The sequence below is a fragment of the Camelus bactrianus genome, chromosome 2, assembly GCF_048773025.1.
Source record: "Camelus bactrianus isolate YW-2024 breed Bactrian camel chromosome 2, ASM4877302v1, whole genome shotgun sequence".
NCBI classification, from domain to species: domain Eukaryota; kingdom Metazoa; phylum Chordata; class Mammalia; order Artiodactyla; family Camelidae; genus Camelus; species Camelus bactrianus.
The window spans coordinates 90,239,002-90,254,430 of record NC_133540.1 but is presented as its reverse complement, the minus strand read 5'-3'; positions in this window follow the sequence as shown (position 1 = coordinate 90,254,430).

The following is a 15,429-nucleotide window of genomic DNA, read 5'->3' as shown; positions in this document are numbered from 1 at the left end:
CAGCGTTTAGAGAGCCACCCTAAGCCATTACGCCTGAGCTTGAGCTGTTTTCCTGTTGTAAACTCTTGGTCACGCTAAACACGATGCTGCTGAATTTGTTTTTGCTTCTGGGAAGCTCTCGGTCTGTGTCTGAGAGGGTAAGCGCACACGCACATCACACTGAGAGCTGAGCAAGATAGGCAGGGTCTGAGCACCCAGCACATGTGACTAACTGTCCAGTTGTCCTCTCTCGCCCCAGGATTCCCTTGGCAGGAAGGATTAGCTAACGGCTCGCTTCAGCTTACTCAGAGCTGCCATTGACTGAAGGGCCGACCCCAATGAATGATTAATGATGCTCACACTGGATTTCAGGAAACCTGAGAACCGGGAATTTCCATGTATGCCATGCCCCTACTGTCATTTATCTGAGAAATATACCTGGCTTACATTCTTGAAATATTTCTGTCTGAAAATATATCTGAAGCTTTAAGCTACACTCTGATACACTATTCATTGGTTACTTTAATGAAAAGGCTGTGATTTTGACTGATGAAGTCGATTCACATAAGCCAAGGTTGATGCTAAGTTGTGGCTTTATCCATTACTGAGTACCCACTTAAGGATTCCTATCTCAATAATGAAAAGCATATAAAACACATATAGGTTTTTCAGGATTGGAAGTCTTTCGTGGCTACATCAAGGCAGCTTTAAACAGAACGTTACCTGGACAAATTAGCGAAGCCACTAGGGGGAAGGAAGGGCATGTCACACATAGATGTGCATAGCCTGGGCACAGTGCTCCCAACACACTGTGTAGGATGTTTTTCTGGGCTAAACACCTCCTTCTGTTTCCACTGTGCTAAACTCAAGCTCTATGATTCTGGCTTAATTACCGTGGGGTAGATAGATGCTGACAAGGCAATCTTGAGAGTGGACATTGAGAACAGACAGGTTGCCTCTGAAAACGGTCCACTTGACTGACATTGCCCCTTTCCAGGATGAATGATTGTGGGATGCTGGGCCTGGGCACTGTGCCTTCTGCAGGTGATACCCTTGATTCTGTGACAAAGCTGTCAGGGTTTAAGACCTGTTGGTGCTGCTGGATACCATCAGTAAGTTCCCCTGCATGTCACACAGTATACCACCCATGCCTCAAGTGGCAAAGATTTTCCAAAGCAAATCCAGCTTGCATCTCCCCCCTTCTCTTCCCTAGGAGTCTGCTGAAAGGGCAGGAGACTGACTAACCTTAGACGCACTATCAGCCTCCTTCCCAAACTCTGGAGGCCAAAACCACTCAGGCAGAGCCTCTGAAACTGACATTCTGCCTTTTCTGCTTTCTTTCAGCTTCTCAAGCACCACTCCCAGTGAAACAATCATTCTTGTATCCTTCTCGTTCTCTACAAGATTCCAGCTGGGGATTAAACTTTTGTCTAAGGATGACTTAGGAAGGCCAAACCACTTGCTCAGGTTTTAGCTCACCTCAACCTGGAGGGTGTCGAGGTGCACTCCGACCTCTCTTGGGTGCAAGGGTGAGACTTTAGGAAAAGCCGAGCGTTCTCCAAGCAGAGAGAAGTGACCAGCTCTTGTGACTGGGTTTAGCAAACCACAGATCCTAGGTTTCTTAACTCTCGTGGATGCTCGGGGGCTTAAAATAAGTGCGCGCTTAAAACCAAATTGATCTGGTGTGCATGAGCAAGTAGGGTGGATGCCACTAAACTTTTAAAAACCTGTAACAAGAGAGTTGAACATGTATTGGGGTCATTACCAAAAAAAATTTTTTTAAAGACCTCCAAACACTGAACAGTAAAAGAGAGCAGCACTGCGCCTGTCCCGAGAGCTGGACAGCCTAGCCCCTCCCTCCGCAACTTGGCGGAGAGAGGAACCAGTCGCCCTGCGCTCCCGGCTGCGCCCTCCCTGGCCCGCGCCCTGCCTAACCCACGGCGCAGCAGATCCGCTGAGCCTCTGCCCACAGTAAATCTGCTGTCGGAAAAATTCTCATTTCACCGTCTCGGCTACTCAAGTTCTATTCCCATAGACTCCACTCTAAAGAGGGTGAGTGCAAGCGTGTACCAGATTTTCTCTGGTTACTTTCCAGATCATCAGAAGCCCTCTGGCTGGAGACGTTTCCCAGGCCCATTCACAGGCTAAAGAGCCTAGTGAAGGTCGCCAGGGTTAGGAGGACGCGTGCCCGGGGCCGGTGCGCGGTGCTGGTCAAAACCCCCGCGCTCTCCCAGACGCGGAAGCAAGGTTGCGGAGACGGTGCATGCTCCTGGCTACCTCCAGAGATAAAGCAAACGATCCTCCAAGGCGAGCTTCCACTCATAGCAACCGGATGGAGCACCAAAAAACTAACCAACAGATGAATGGGTTTCACCAATCAACTAGGTGCCAGATCTGGTCAGCAGCCCTTCGGGTTAACCTTCCTTAGCTTCTCAAGCCCTCCGCCTCACGTTCAGTAGCCCCACCTCCTCAGGCTCACCTTTCCTAGTCCCAGCACCTGAGCTTTCTTCCCAGGACTCCCATAGTTCAGTGTGAGAAATCAGACGTTGAATTTCTCTTAGGTCTTTTGTAGCTGTAGCTGTGATCCAGTCATTAGCAAAAAGAGTCGATTCAAAGCAAGATATAATGACTAGTATCCTCAGTCACTGGGCACTCAAAAGTCTAGGAAAAAGAGGTCAGGGCAAAGAAGTCAGTGCCCAAGCTTCCCTCATCCCAGGAACCAGCTTACTATTTACAACCTTCCTCTGGTTGTAAGCAGAAGTCAGAGTTTGCTGAGACCAGAGGCCAAAGCCTGGTCCTTCCTACAGTGCATCATGCTGGGATGGAGGAAGGACAAGAGGGAGATAGTGGGATAGGGTGAGCAACCTTTGGCAGGCAAGCCAGAGTCCTGGAAGGCTCTCCAACCCACAATTGAGGCTGCCAGGGTGCCCGCGGACCTCACACAGGTTAGTTTCTCCACATCTCCACTGCTAGAGGTACCCACACTCTATGAGGTTTGTCTGGTCTTAGGTTTGTTATAATGCAAGGCAAAGACTGGTTTTCTTTGCTTGATCCAGGCAGACAAAAGGCCAGAGGATTTCAGAAATGTTTCCTAAGTGAAGGGCTTGAACCTAGCCCTCCCTGTCCATTCCTGTCGCCCTTCCATACACTTAGAGGCTGTATCCAGACAGCAGCACTACTTTTGGCTAATCAGGTCCCTGGTGACCCCCACAGTGCCTTCTAGTTCCATAGGTTTTTTAATGGAGGCACAGTTGCATTATGGGAGGAGTAATGAACTGACCCTCTTGGGGAGGGGGAGAGGTCAGTCCACATTCTTGCCAGGACCCTCTATTTCCTGCAATTGGATATTGTGTACTGAGAAAACTGGGGGCTTGTAGCACTTTGGGACACAGTGAATGGATGTACCAGAAGCTAAAGCAGAAATAGTCACCAGGTTAGTTGAAAAGCACTAGAGATGAGCTTTCTGAGAAAAAGTAACTGATTTCATTGAGTCAATTCACAAAAGACCTCTTTCTACCAGCAAAGGCTGCTTTGCTTTTTCTCTCCACAGATATAGAGGAGAGCAGCTGCCTGTGGCCATTTCAAAACAGCTGCCTCCTCAAAGAGAAGTAACAGACCCTTGAGAAGAAGGAGGAGATCTAACCTCCGGACCTGCAGAGTGCTTAATCACTCATCAGCACCCCGCCTGTGCGCCCCTAGTCTCCGCTTCCTTCCAGCACAGCAGCCCTTCCCACCCTTCTCAGCCTGCTCAGTACTCCTCTAGCCACAGGCTATTAGTTCCTGTAGCTGCTGCCAACTTGCCTGGTGAGAAGCCAAGCCTGGAGGAAATAGATAGCACTAGAAGCCCCTTATCTTATTTAGGGCCAGCCATGGAAGATGGAGGATGCAGTGCCTTGTGCTGGTGACAGGGGAGCACAAAAGTCATGGTTTGTGATCATGCCACTGTCCCTTGCCTCCAACAGAGCCCACTTTGCCATTTGTGATGATTTCTGCTCCTGGCACAGTCTGGAGCTAATAATGTCTAGAGAGGTCGTTCTGAGCATAAGGTAGAGAGGTGTGGTACTTCCAGTCTTAATTCTCCATGAGAAGTGGGTCGGGTGGCAAGAAGGGTGAGAAATCAGAGACTTTTCTCATCTAAGAGAAAAAGAGGGTGAATTTGAGTTGCTGCTATTGGAACAGCTCTAGCATTCTGCATGCTTGGTTGGTATCCAGCGAGACAGGCCATAAGCAAACGGGCACTCATTCAAGAAAAATGAGGGCAGAGGATGAGAGAAAGAAAGCACAGTGTCCTCTTGTAGGACATCCCTCTTGTGCCAAATGAGGCAGGGGGAAGAGAACAGAAGTGAGATCAAGCCTGGTCCAGGGATAAACAGATAGGAAACTGCTGAAACCGAGGCCACATGGGCTGCATCCTTTCACCAGCTCCGGCAAAGACCATTTGTTCAGAAAGTAATTTGATCAAAGTTAATTTCTCAGGCTGAGTCTGAGAGCTTGTCCACACAGGCTAAGTTTTCTTTTTCCCCCATAATAAGATGCTTATTTTTCTTCATTGTTAAAGGGGTAGGAGCCCCAAAACTGGGAAGATGGAACGGTTGGCAGGGAGTACACAGCACTGGAAAGATATCTTCAGCAAGACCAAGTGGATGTTTTGCTTCAGTTTAGTTTTTTCCCACGAAAAGTTCAGGCACCATATTCTAGAGAAATACTCTTTGTATACATTTTCTAACATCAGAAACTTTCTAAGAAATCTAAAAAGTTTTTCAGCTTAACCAAAAGCTGTTAAAAAAAAAAAAAAAAGCCAAAAAGCATCCATTCCTGGGGCCTCTAGAAGAATTATTGGTGAACCAGCCTTTTTTTTTCTTTCAATATTTTTTTTTAATTGCAAAATAGTTGAAAAATCCTGGACCATTCTTTCAGCAATCACAGTATGAAAGTGTTCAATAATCACAGTATGTAACAAAATTGAATTACCCACATGCCACCACCCTCAGCTCCCTTGTAAACATATACAAAAATGGCTAAAAGTTGAGCAGAGGGACCTAACAGTTATAACTTACGTTGCATATTGTAATCATAAATATATAATATGAAATCATGTTGGTAAAGTCCGTGACTTCTGACCTATGTCCTCATCATTGGTCCATACCACCTTCTGCTTCTCATTCCAGTAGTAGCCGGCTCTGATCAGAGCAGCGAGAGGATCCTTAGCAACTAATGTATGTTCACAGATTTTTATAAAGAGAAGGATTTACCTTATGCAAGCCACTCTGCTATCTGCCCTAGCTCTGAAGCTCCTGTATGCTCCCTAAAGGAGGAATTGAAGAGTCTACAGCATGCCACCATCAAGACTTTTCTTGGAGGGGGTAGGGGATAGCTTAATGATGGGTGGAGTGCGTGCTTAGCGTGCACAAGGTCCTGGGTTCAACCCCCAGTACCATCCCCTAAAAAAAAAAATAAAATAAAATAAAGAAAAACCTAATTACCTTCCCTCCAAAAAATCACCAAGAAAAAAAAAAGACTTTGCTTGATTATGAATGAGGCAATTTCCTGCTGGGAGCCCAAGGGGCCCCCAATAGAAACTCTCTGTAGTTTTGAGTTCACTTTTCTTATCAGTGCATCTGGTCTCTCAAGAAAATCATAAGCCCCTCCAAGGCAGACTCCTTCAGCCTTGTAATCCCCCAAATGCACCATAATATAAATTCTAAATGAGGATCTTTATGAGGGATGGTTTCAAAAGATGGCTTAATAATCATTTTAATCTCTCCCCAAAAGAAGTGAGAACTTTACTATATATAAAATAGATAAACAAGGTCCTACTGTATAGCACAGGGAACTATATTCAATGTCTTGTAGTAACCTGTAATGAAAAAGAATATGAAAACGAATATACGTATGTGTATGACTGAATCACTATGCTGCACATCAGAGACTAACTCAACATTGTATATCGACTATACTTCAATAATAATAATAATAAAAAGTATATTGCAGTGCTGGAGATTTGTAGTCTGTCATTTCCTCTACCCAGGGGACAGAGAATTTGGGAGATGGCGAGTGCTTCATGTGCATGTGTTTTCATCGTTTGCATCACCATAGCTCTTAATTACAGTAATCATTTTCACAAACTGGCTTTGTTTTCTTCTCTGGCTCCTTGACTTTTGGCAGGCTGCACCAGGCCAACACCTGTTGTCTCCTTATACAGAGAAACACCTGTCAGTGGAGCCACTAAGTACTAATGTAGAGACTGTAATCTGGGGGCTTGGGAACCTTTGCTATTGTCAGAAAAAAGGAAAGAGCACCTGTGTAGGGCCCAGGAGAGCTGAATGACAGCTTATTGACTCCTGACAGAAGATGTCGATGAATCCGTTCCCCTTTCTCTACCTACTCCCCAGAAATGCAGCCTGGGGCCACAACATCTGTTAATGAGCAAATGAATGTGATCAGATTCGAGGAAAATTCCTTTCTAAAGGAGACTGTAGTTAAACAGGTATGAGGGCTTTGAGGCATCAAACTCTAAATGGCTTTTACAAATAAATATCCAGTGGATAAAAGTGGAAAAAGGGAAGTAAGAAGAAAAGAGAAAAGATGCAAAGAAATGTTGGGGGAGCATGAAAAATGGGACCAAGAAGGTTTTTTTCCATATGATAATCTCTTTCAGAAGATCAGCATTTTGAGCGCTCTGGTGGCACTAGGCTGGTTCTAGGTAGAGATAGGTGTATCCAGCCTAATAGGCTTCAATGGAAAAACTCAGTGTCAATTCCTGAATGTAACGATTATTCTTTAACAGTGTAGATACTTAGATACGCTTATGTCCACACATGGAGAAGGAAGAGAACAAAATGACAGAAAGTTTTGGGAAGAACAACGAAAGGAGATTAAAAGCCTATGTTTTTCAAAGACAGAGTTTAGTACCAATATTTATTCTTAGATTTCCTAACCTTTTGTTTCCTAAGTTCAAGATATATAGAAATCCATGCCAGCCCAGAGAAATGCCTTGATCCTACCTCAGCCTGTGAAGATCACCCACGCAGTTGGGAGTTACAAGGATGGGGATGATACGAGCCTTTCCATTTGTATCTCTTTCCAGTTGGAACTCCTCTCCGCTGTATTCTGTGGGAGGAGCTGTCAGCCTGAATTCTTCCCCCAGATGGATTTTGCTTCTCTCTTCTGTCCCATTGTCTCTCACAAAACCATTCTCCTTTCTTTACATTATGACTCTTCCTAGATTTGGGAGCTCTCCTGGCATTGATACAAAGAGAAAGCAGGGTAGGGTCAGACAGTGGATGGATAAAATTGTAGGTAGGAAGGAGAGCAGGCAGGGGAAATCATGAAAAGAAATTTTAATCTTGGATTCATTCTTGATTTTTCTCTTTTCTGCACTCACTATATGCAATCCAGCAGGAACTCCTTTTGGCTTTATCTTCCAAATATAAGCAGAATCCATTCACTTTTCACCATCTCCATTGCAACCACCTAGGTATAAGCCATCATCACCTCCCAAAAGGCCCTGCTTTTGGCCTTTCCTCCTTTCAATTTTTTTTTAAAGGCAGCATAGTAATCTTTTTTAAAAAGAAAAGACACTCCTATCCTTAAAATTACTGGTCACTTCTTGTTTCACACCTAAAATAAAAGCTAAAATCCTCCCAGTGGCTTTCCAGCCCCTAAGTGATCCCCTGGCTTGCTCAGTTCAAGCCATACTGGCTTCCTGGCAGTTCTCAAAACTCATCAGAAACAGACTCACAGACATAGTAAACAATCTTACGGTCACTGGTGGGGGAAGAGGGTGGGAAGAGATAAATTGGGAGTTCGAGATTTGCAGATATTAACTACTATATACAAAAATGGATTTAAAAATGTATTTTTTCTGTATAGCACAGGGAACTATGTTTGATGTCTTATAGTAATCTATGATGAAAAAGAATATGGAATAGGAATATGTGTATGTATATGTATGACTGAAACATTATGCTGTACACCAGAAATCGACACAATATTGTAAACTGAGTGTACTTCAATTAAAAAAGAAAAACTCAGCCATGCATTCACCTTAAGATATTCACAAAGGTTACTTTCTCTGTTTGGACTGCTTTCCCCTAATGTATTTGTCTGACTAATTCTTTACATCCTTCAAGGTTTTGCTCATGTTTTCTTCTCAAATGTCATCTGATCACCCTCCATACTCCCTAATACCCATTCTGCTTTTCTTTTTAATTTTTTTCCATAGAAGCTGTATATTTAATAAAGAGTTATGTAGCTCTTACTGTCAGCCAGGCATTCTCGCCAGATACTAATTCATCTAATGTACATACCAACTTATGGAGTAGGAACTGTTGTCTATTTTGTAGGTCATAAGAAAACTGGGGCACAGAGAGGGTAAATAACTTACCCAAGTCACCCAGCTAGGAAGTGGTAGCGCTGAGGCTGGGACTCAGGCTGATTCTAGGAGCAGCACCCTTACAACTGTGCTTTGATGTACTTAGCACTTTCTAATATACTGTAGGATATACATCTATATTGTGTTTGTTGTTTACTGTCTTTGTCCCCTGCTAATATGAAAGTTCCATGATGATGAGGCTCTTTCTTCTGTTCACAGATACCTAGAATGGGGCTTGATATATACTGTGGGTGCCCAATAAATGCTTGTGGAATGAATAAATAAACTCGATGATTGAGAGTCTGCTCTCCAGCTTGAGATACATTGTTTTGGGCTCATTATCAAGACATCCATTTCTCAGGCACCTCGATTTATCCTCCAGGGACTTCAGGTAAAGTAGAACAGGGAGAAACTTCACTCTAGTTCAGATATTTTATTTCATCCTATCATTTTTGAATGAGTGAAACTGCCATAGAGATGCAGCTGTTATTTCCCTCTGATTTTTTTTCACCTTAAGTTTCCTTTACAATTCCACCCACCCCTCTCCACACTGTACTTGGAGTGGGTAGATGTGAAAGGAAAGAAATGAGGATTCACTCTTGGTCTTATATACACACACACTAAACACTAGTTAGCTTTTACATTTTATATCCTCTAGGAATTTTGTAGTAATGACAGCACAAAGGCAGAAGGAATCTGCAGCCAGAGAATGGGCATGGACGATGTGACAGAAATGCAGCTGATTCTTCGTGGTACCCACACTTGAGAACAAAACAAGGCAAACCTCATACACGCAGATTTTTAAAAATTCCAGTCCAGCAAAGTGGAAGCCCTCAGTGCTTCAAAACTGTTTATTCTGTAAAGATAGCAGGCTCAGTGGTGGAAAAGACCCCTAATGAGAACAAACATACCTGAATTCTAATTCTGCAGCTCACCTCCACACACACACATACACACACACACGAACAGTAACTGTGTAGTGAGTTAAACCCTAGAGCCTCATTTTCATTCTCCATAAAAATAAGGGTAATAATTTCTGTTCTGACGTCCTTTGTTTGGAGAAATAAAGGTAAAAACACAGTTGTAATTATGAATGTGAAATTATTACAGATTTAATTGATAATTTAAATTATGTAATTACAAAAATTATAATTGTTTACATTAAATTTGTTAAAACAATGCACTTCCTTAATACACAAAAAAGTCTCACAATGCATGGATATAACTATTTTAACCAGATCATCTTGCCTTTGGAGAAATGCAGGTAATAAAATCAATAAGATGAATGCTCTTGTGTGTCACAATCTGTGACAGAAGCGCTTGGTCCAGCAGCTTTTTACAAGGTGGGATTATGATGCCCTATAGGTGGTTCAGCAGCTGAAAGACAACTGCAGAGAACATTTGAGAATTAGGGTGAATGAGATTTATCAGCCTGATTCTGAGGAACGCTAACGGAAGCGAAGATAAAGTAAAGAAGCCCAGTCTGCATTTGCAACTGTCTTCTTCAAATAGTGGTCCTTTTTCCCACCAACACATCTAAAGGCAGCAAGTCACTGGTGTGTCATCTTTTCTGACTCTAAGGCCTCCAGCAGGTACAGCAGTTTCCAGAGTATGAGGATTTGTCCGGATCACTTGTCCACCCTTTAAAAGAAAGGGATTTCGCTTCAGATTTCCATGTGGGAATACCTTTGTAGTGGACACTTTGAAGCCGTGCTAGTTAAAGCTATGTCGTAAAAGCAAACAAATAATCTCCCATTGTCTGAACTGAATGCCTTCACCAAGGCTGACGTGCCAGAGAGCACCTGGAACAAACTCTAACCTGTTTTCACCTCATTTTCTCCATTAGTAAAAGCAAAAGACAAACTCACTGGCTTCAAGACTTTTCCTCATATATGGTTACTTTTCAAAGTTTTTTTGAAAAAAGTATTTTAGGGCCTCTTACTGCATTAAGCTTTGTCTGTAATGTGTTTTGATTTGTTCAGAGAAACATGAGCAACAGGACTGTATGTTCACTAGAACAAGACATCATAGTAAAAATTTAGGGGCACATCTAATATTAAAAATTTTTTAAGTCAATGTTTTCTAAGAAAAAAGAATCATAAAGGAATTGTCTATTTCAATAGCAAAGGTCATTGTTGGTTTGTTACAAAGGTAAAGCACTTTGAAACATTTGAAATTGTTCCTAAAAATATTACCTTTGTATTAATGAGTAAGGAAGGAAACTTTTGCACTTTCAAATACAACTGTTTCACACCCAGTCTATTGCTGTGGAACACAGGATTGTTAACAAAGCAAAATGTAGGGGACTCATTGTTTACAGCTTCTTAAAAGGAATCTCAGGAAACTACCTTCTGTGTTAATGCAGGGAACCAGGACGTACTGGATGAGGTCTTAGTATGAACTGACACGAGATGCAAGCATCCAAAGGGAAGAGATCAGCACACACCCAGACATCAGCATTAGAGGCTGCTGGAGTGAATCACGCAGCATTTCTCTGCTGCACAAACACACCTGACCTCGGCACATAAAACACACATTCAGCCTTCTGCACAGGCACAGTGCTCCTAGCTCTGCAACCTGGAGAACTTGTCTTAACCTCTCTTTGCCACAGTCTCCTCACTGGGAAAATGGAGACAGTGATAAATAACCTTTGCCTCTGAGTGCTGATTTGACTGTCACTGTAAAAGCTGAGGAGCTAATGCACACAAACGAAGCACTACCTCCCTTTCCTGGCACATCGAGTGCCTAAATACTGTTAATGATCATAATGTAACCCCTCTTTTCCCTCTCACATACTTTGGGGAAAATCATTTCGGAGAAGAAATGGATTACCATTTTGATGCAAGTCAACAAATACATCAAAATGGTCTTTCCTTTTCCAAGTCAGATTTCTTCAGCTCTGTGAAAGGTAAGGAAAACGTTCTTTATCCTGATTGGGAAAAATCACAAGGGATTTCCTTTGTCATAAATATCAGAGACAGTGTCATCAGATGACGCGTAAAGGAATGATATGCCTTCAGTTTAACAAAAATAGTGCTCAAGTTTTGCAGGCTATGAAATAATGATCGCTCTTGTCTTCCCATTACTGGAGTGATGACATTCAGGCACCTATATCTTGTGTTCTACCAGTAAGCGTAGCATATCTCTTCTAGATAAAAAGACAGCTGTCATGTAATGCCAGAATAAAGCCTTCAGATCACACTCCATTTGTCAAGTCAGTATGTCACAAAATACATTTTTCTTCTAGGGATTTTCCTAGCTTGTCCACATATTACAGGCACATTAAAGAGCCCTTCTTGTGTTAGAAACATAAAACACTCAAATAAAAACAAGCGCAAATATTCCATTCTCCAGGGGAAGATTAGAGTTTCCAGGAAACACACGTAACTGTATGCACACTTCTCTGTTACGTGCTTCTTTTTAACATGAAGCTAAAGGAGCAAATGAACAACAGTAGTCATCGCTCTACTTTATTTACATTTTGTTTTATTTTGTTTTTCATTCTTTAAAAAGTTTACCTATACTAAAATTCATTCTTTTTGGTGTGCTGCTCTAAGTTTCGTAAGTGCATAGACATATAACCATCACCACGCTGAAGACCCTCATTTGGTTTTAATTAGCCCTAAATTATACATAACATAATATAAATGGCAAAGTGTGAGTGATTCATTCCTTTAAGAGGCAAACACAGAGAATGGGGGAAAATGACAGAGGAAAGGTACATGGGCTTCTGTCTTCTGAAATAAGCCCTTCATTTCCACAATTTCCATTTACTAATTTCTTCTCTTTTGTTCCCTTAAAAAAAAAAAAAAGTCTCAGCTTAAAAGCTGCTTTCTCTCAAGTGCCTTTCCTGACTCATCTCCCACCCCAGATCTAGATTAGGTCCTCCTGTGATGTTTTCAGAGTATCACTACTTACCACAATTTACCTATACAGCTTTTTTCTGCACAGCTTTTTATGGGTAATCAGCCTAAAGTCTGTCTCCCACACGACTAAGTTGAGAGTGTGATTGGTCCTGCAGTCTCTCCAAAAATGGCATTTGTTTCAACAATTTTTTCAGGCTCAAGGATAAAATAAGCCTAATACTATCAAATTATTTTTAAAAATTTTTCATTGACATGTAGTTGATTTACAGCATTAGTTTCAGGTGTACAGTGAAGTGATTCAGTTATACATATACATACATACATATATTTTCTTTTCAGATTCTTTTCCATTACATGTTATTACAAGAAATTGAATATAGTTCCCTGTGCTATACAGTAGGTCCTTGTTGTTTATCTACTTTATATATAGTAATGTGTATCTGTTAATCCCCACCCCCTAATTTATCCCTCTCTGCCTTTTCCCCTTTGGTAACCATATTTGTTTTCCACATCCATGAGTCTGTTTTTGGCTTGTAAATAGAATTTGTATCATTGTTTTTTAAATTCCACATATAAGTTATATCATATGATACTTATCTTTCTCTGTCTGGCTTACTTCACTCAATGGCATTATTCCATTCTTTTTTATGGCTGAGTAATATTCTCTCTCTCTCTCTCTCTCTCTCTATATATATAATAGTCCAAATATATATGTGGAATATATATATTTCAAATATATCAAATTCTTAATGGCATCATACCAACCCCCTTCTTATGGTTAGGTAAAAGTTGTGTGAAAGTAAAGATCAGTATGTACAGCTGAACATCAGCAGAAGGATTTATAAAGTATGTAAATGAAGTTACATGTGGAGTCTTCCTGGAATGAACTTGTTTCCAACCAACAAATGGCATGAGATCCACCACCAGTCTCTCTCCTCCCAGAGTTAGGCTCTACAGTTAGCTACACCCCTTAGCTTTCATTGGATAATCAGCTCTAAGCCAGGCTGGCCCACAAAGGTTGATCTGGGTTCAAATACTGGCAAGAAGGGCAACCTAGATGCTAGCAAAGATTTCTTTCACTTTGTCTCACTACAGAAATAGCAGTCACGTAGAGTAAGGCTGACGTGCCGCAAGATTGCATGTGACCGATCCTGTCTTCTTAGCTCCTCGTGCTCCTGCGTGCAAAGTGCTGCTTTAGTTTATTCAGTCCTTTAAAGGTCTGACCAGTAAGAGGAGACAAAAAAAAGCATATACTTTCTGCCTTTTATACTTTTAAGCTGGGGGAACAGGCCACATCAGCAGCCAAGGTCCTATCAACTAGGAATTCTTGCTACTCCCCTATTAAATGTTCCCAAGTTCTCTTTCTTCTGTCATCACTGGATCTATAGAAGCCCAGCCATGGCCCACCATGAACTCCGTGACAGCCGGAACTGTGTCTATTTTGGTCACCAGTTGAATCCCCACGATTCCTGTAACTGAGGATGCACTCAGGAAGTATTTACCGCCTGAGTGAAGAAATGAACGAATGAATGAATGAATGGGTTCTGCTTCTGACTGTGCCATCAATTAGCTCTGTGGTTGACCCAGTTATTTACTTTCTTCATATTTCAGGCTTTCCTCAACTGTAACATGTAAAATCTATAAAAGCAGTTAGACTGGATAATCAGCAGGAGTCTTTTTAAAAACAAGACAGATGTTATAAACATAAGATTGACAAGAAAAAGTCACTTATATTTACTTCTTATCTCAGGCACTACCAGCCATATTGCAGCCTATTTCAATTAAACTACATTAAATGACAGAAAGAATATGTTTTAGTCCTGGCAATGCTGATTATTGGCATATGGCTTTGCATAGTATATAAACTGCATGCACTTCCATTTTTTATATACAAACTTAGGAGAAGAATAAGGAGATTTCTGACCTTTTATATCCCCAAAGTTTGATTATTCTAGTTGTTTTAAAAATTTGTTTTGTTTAAAGTAACTCTTTTTTTGTGAAAATTCCTGAATTGATGTCTTTTAAGTGCCTAAGTTCCAAAGATTTTCTTTACACTGAAGTCAAATTTACAAGTCCTCTAAACCTTACGAAGAGGATAGATATTATAGAGTTATTTCTGAAAAGGACAATAGAGGGTAGATATAAACTGGGAAAAACAAAGCATAGAGGGAAAGCGATGTCCCAGGAGATGGAATCCCTGTGCTTGCGGGAGGATTAGGATAAGGTAACGTGATCACAGCATCCTTGCCACCAGAAGAGGGGGAGTACTCTAACTTACAAGGGTGGATTAACATCATTTCATCTCCCAAACTTTTCACTTTTTGCTCTCTTTGAAACAACAATTTTGATTCAAGAAGAACAATTTTACTTCTCCCAGGATACAAATGGCTTTCATTTCTGTGAGAATTTCTTTTAGCCTTTGGAAAAGTGCCAAAGAGCCAGGATTTCTCCAGATTTTAAGCACATTTCTGACACTGTGCATCCAATAAGATGTGACACATGGACATAATGGGTTCCTAGAGATAATTTTTAAAAAGAAAATAAAACTCACGTCTTTGTTACAGTAGTAAACCTCTCAGGCTGACAAGACCAGGCAGGATCAAAATGTCTTCCATTACATTCTTTCACATTCTTTTTAAAGGGCACTATTTTGCATTTGATGAAATAATGGCACACAGAAGGGAACATGCCCTTATTCAGAGCAGTTAGATTGAGAAAAAATAATTAGGTGTTGCCCTATGGCCAGAAACTCAAGGGAGACCATAGATTCTCTAAAAAAGAAACTAGACTTATATTTAGTCACATATGTTCCATTTGAGGAAGAAAAAAGTGAAACATTTTAAACAAAATCTCTGTTCAGTGCATTTTCTTAAGATCTCAGGTTTTTTAAAAAAATCTAGTAAAGTAGGAGAAGAGTCACAGAACAATGATAAATATAAATAAGTGGCAAAAAGAAAAATTTTTGTAAGGATGAAGAGTGAAACTGGATCAAGACAATGAAAAGACTATTTCTGAGATGACAGAAATTAATTTTTAACTTTTTAATGGACATCTTCAATTAATCTCCTAAAGACTCCTAAATCTTTATGTGCCCCAGATATCATTCAATATCTTCATCTTAGACTTGATCAGAGCCTGAGATAAGGATTGGGTGTAGATAATTCCTTTGGAAGATAGTTCTAGGAAGCAGTAAAGAGGGAGTTGAGAGAA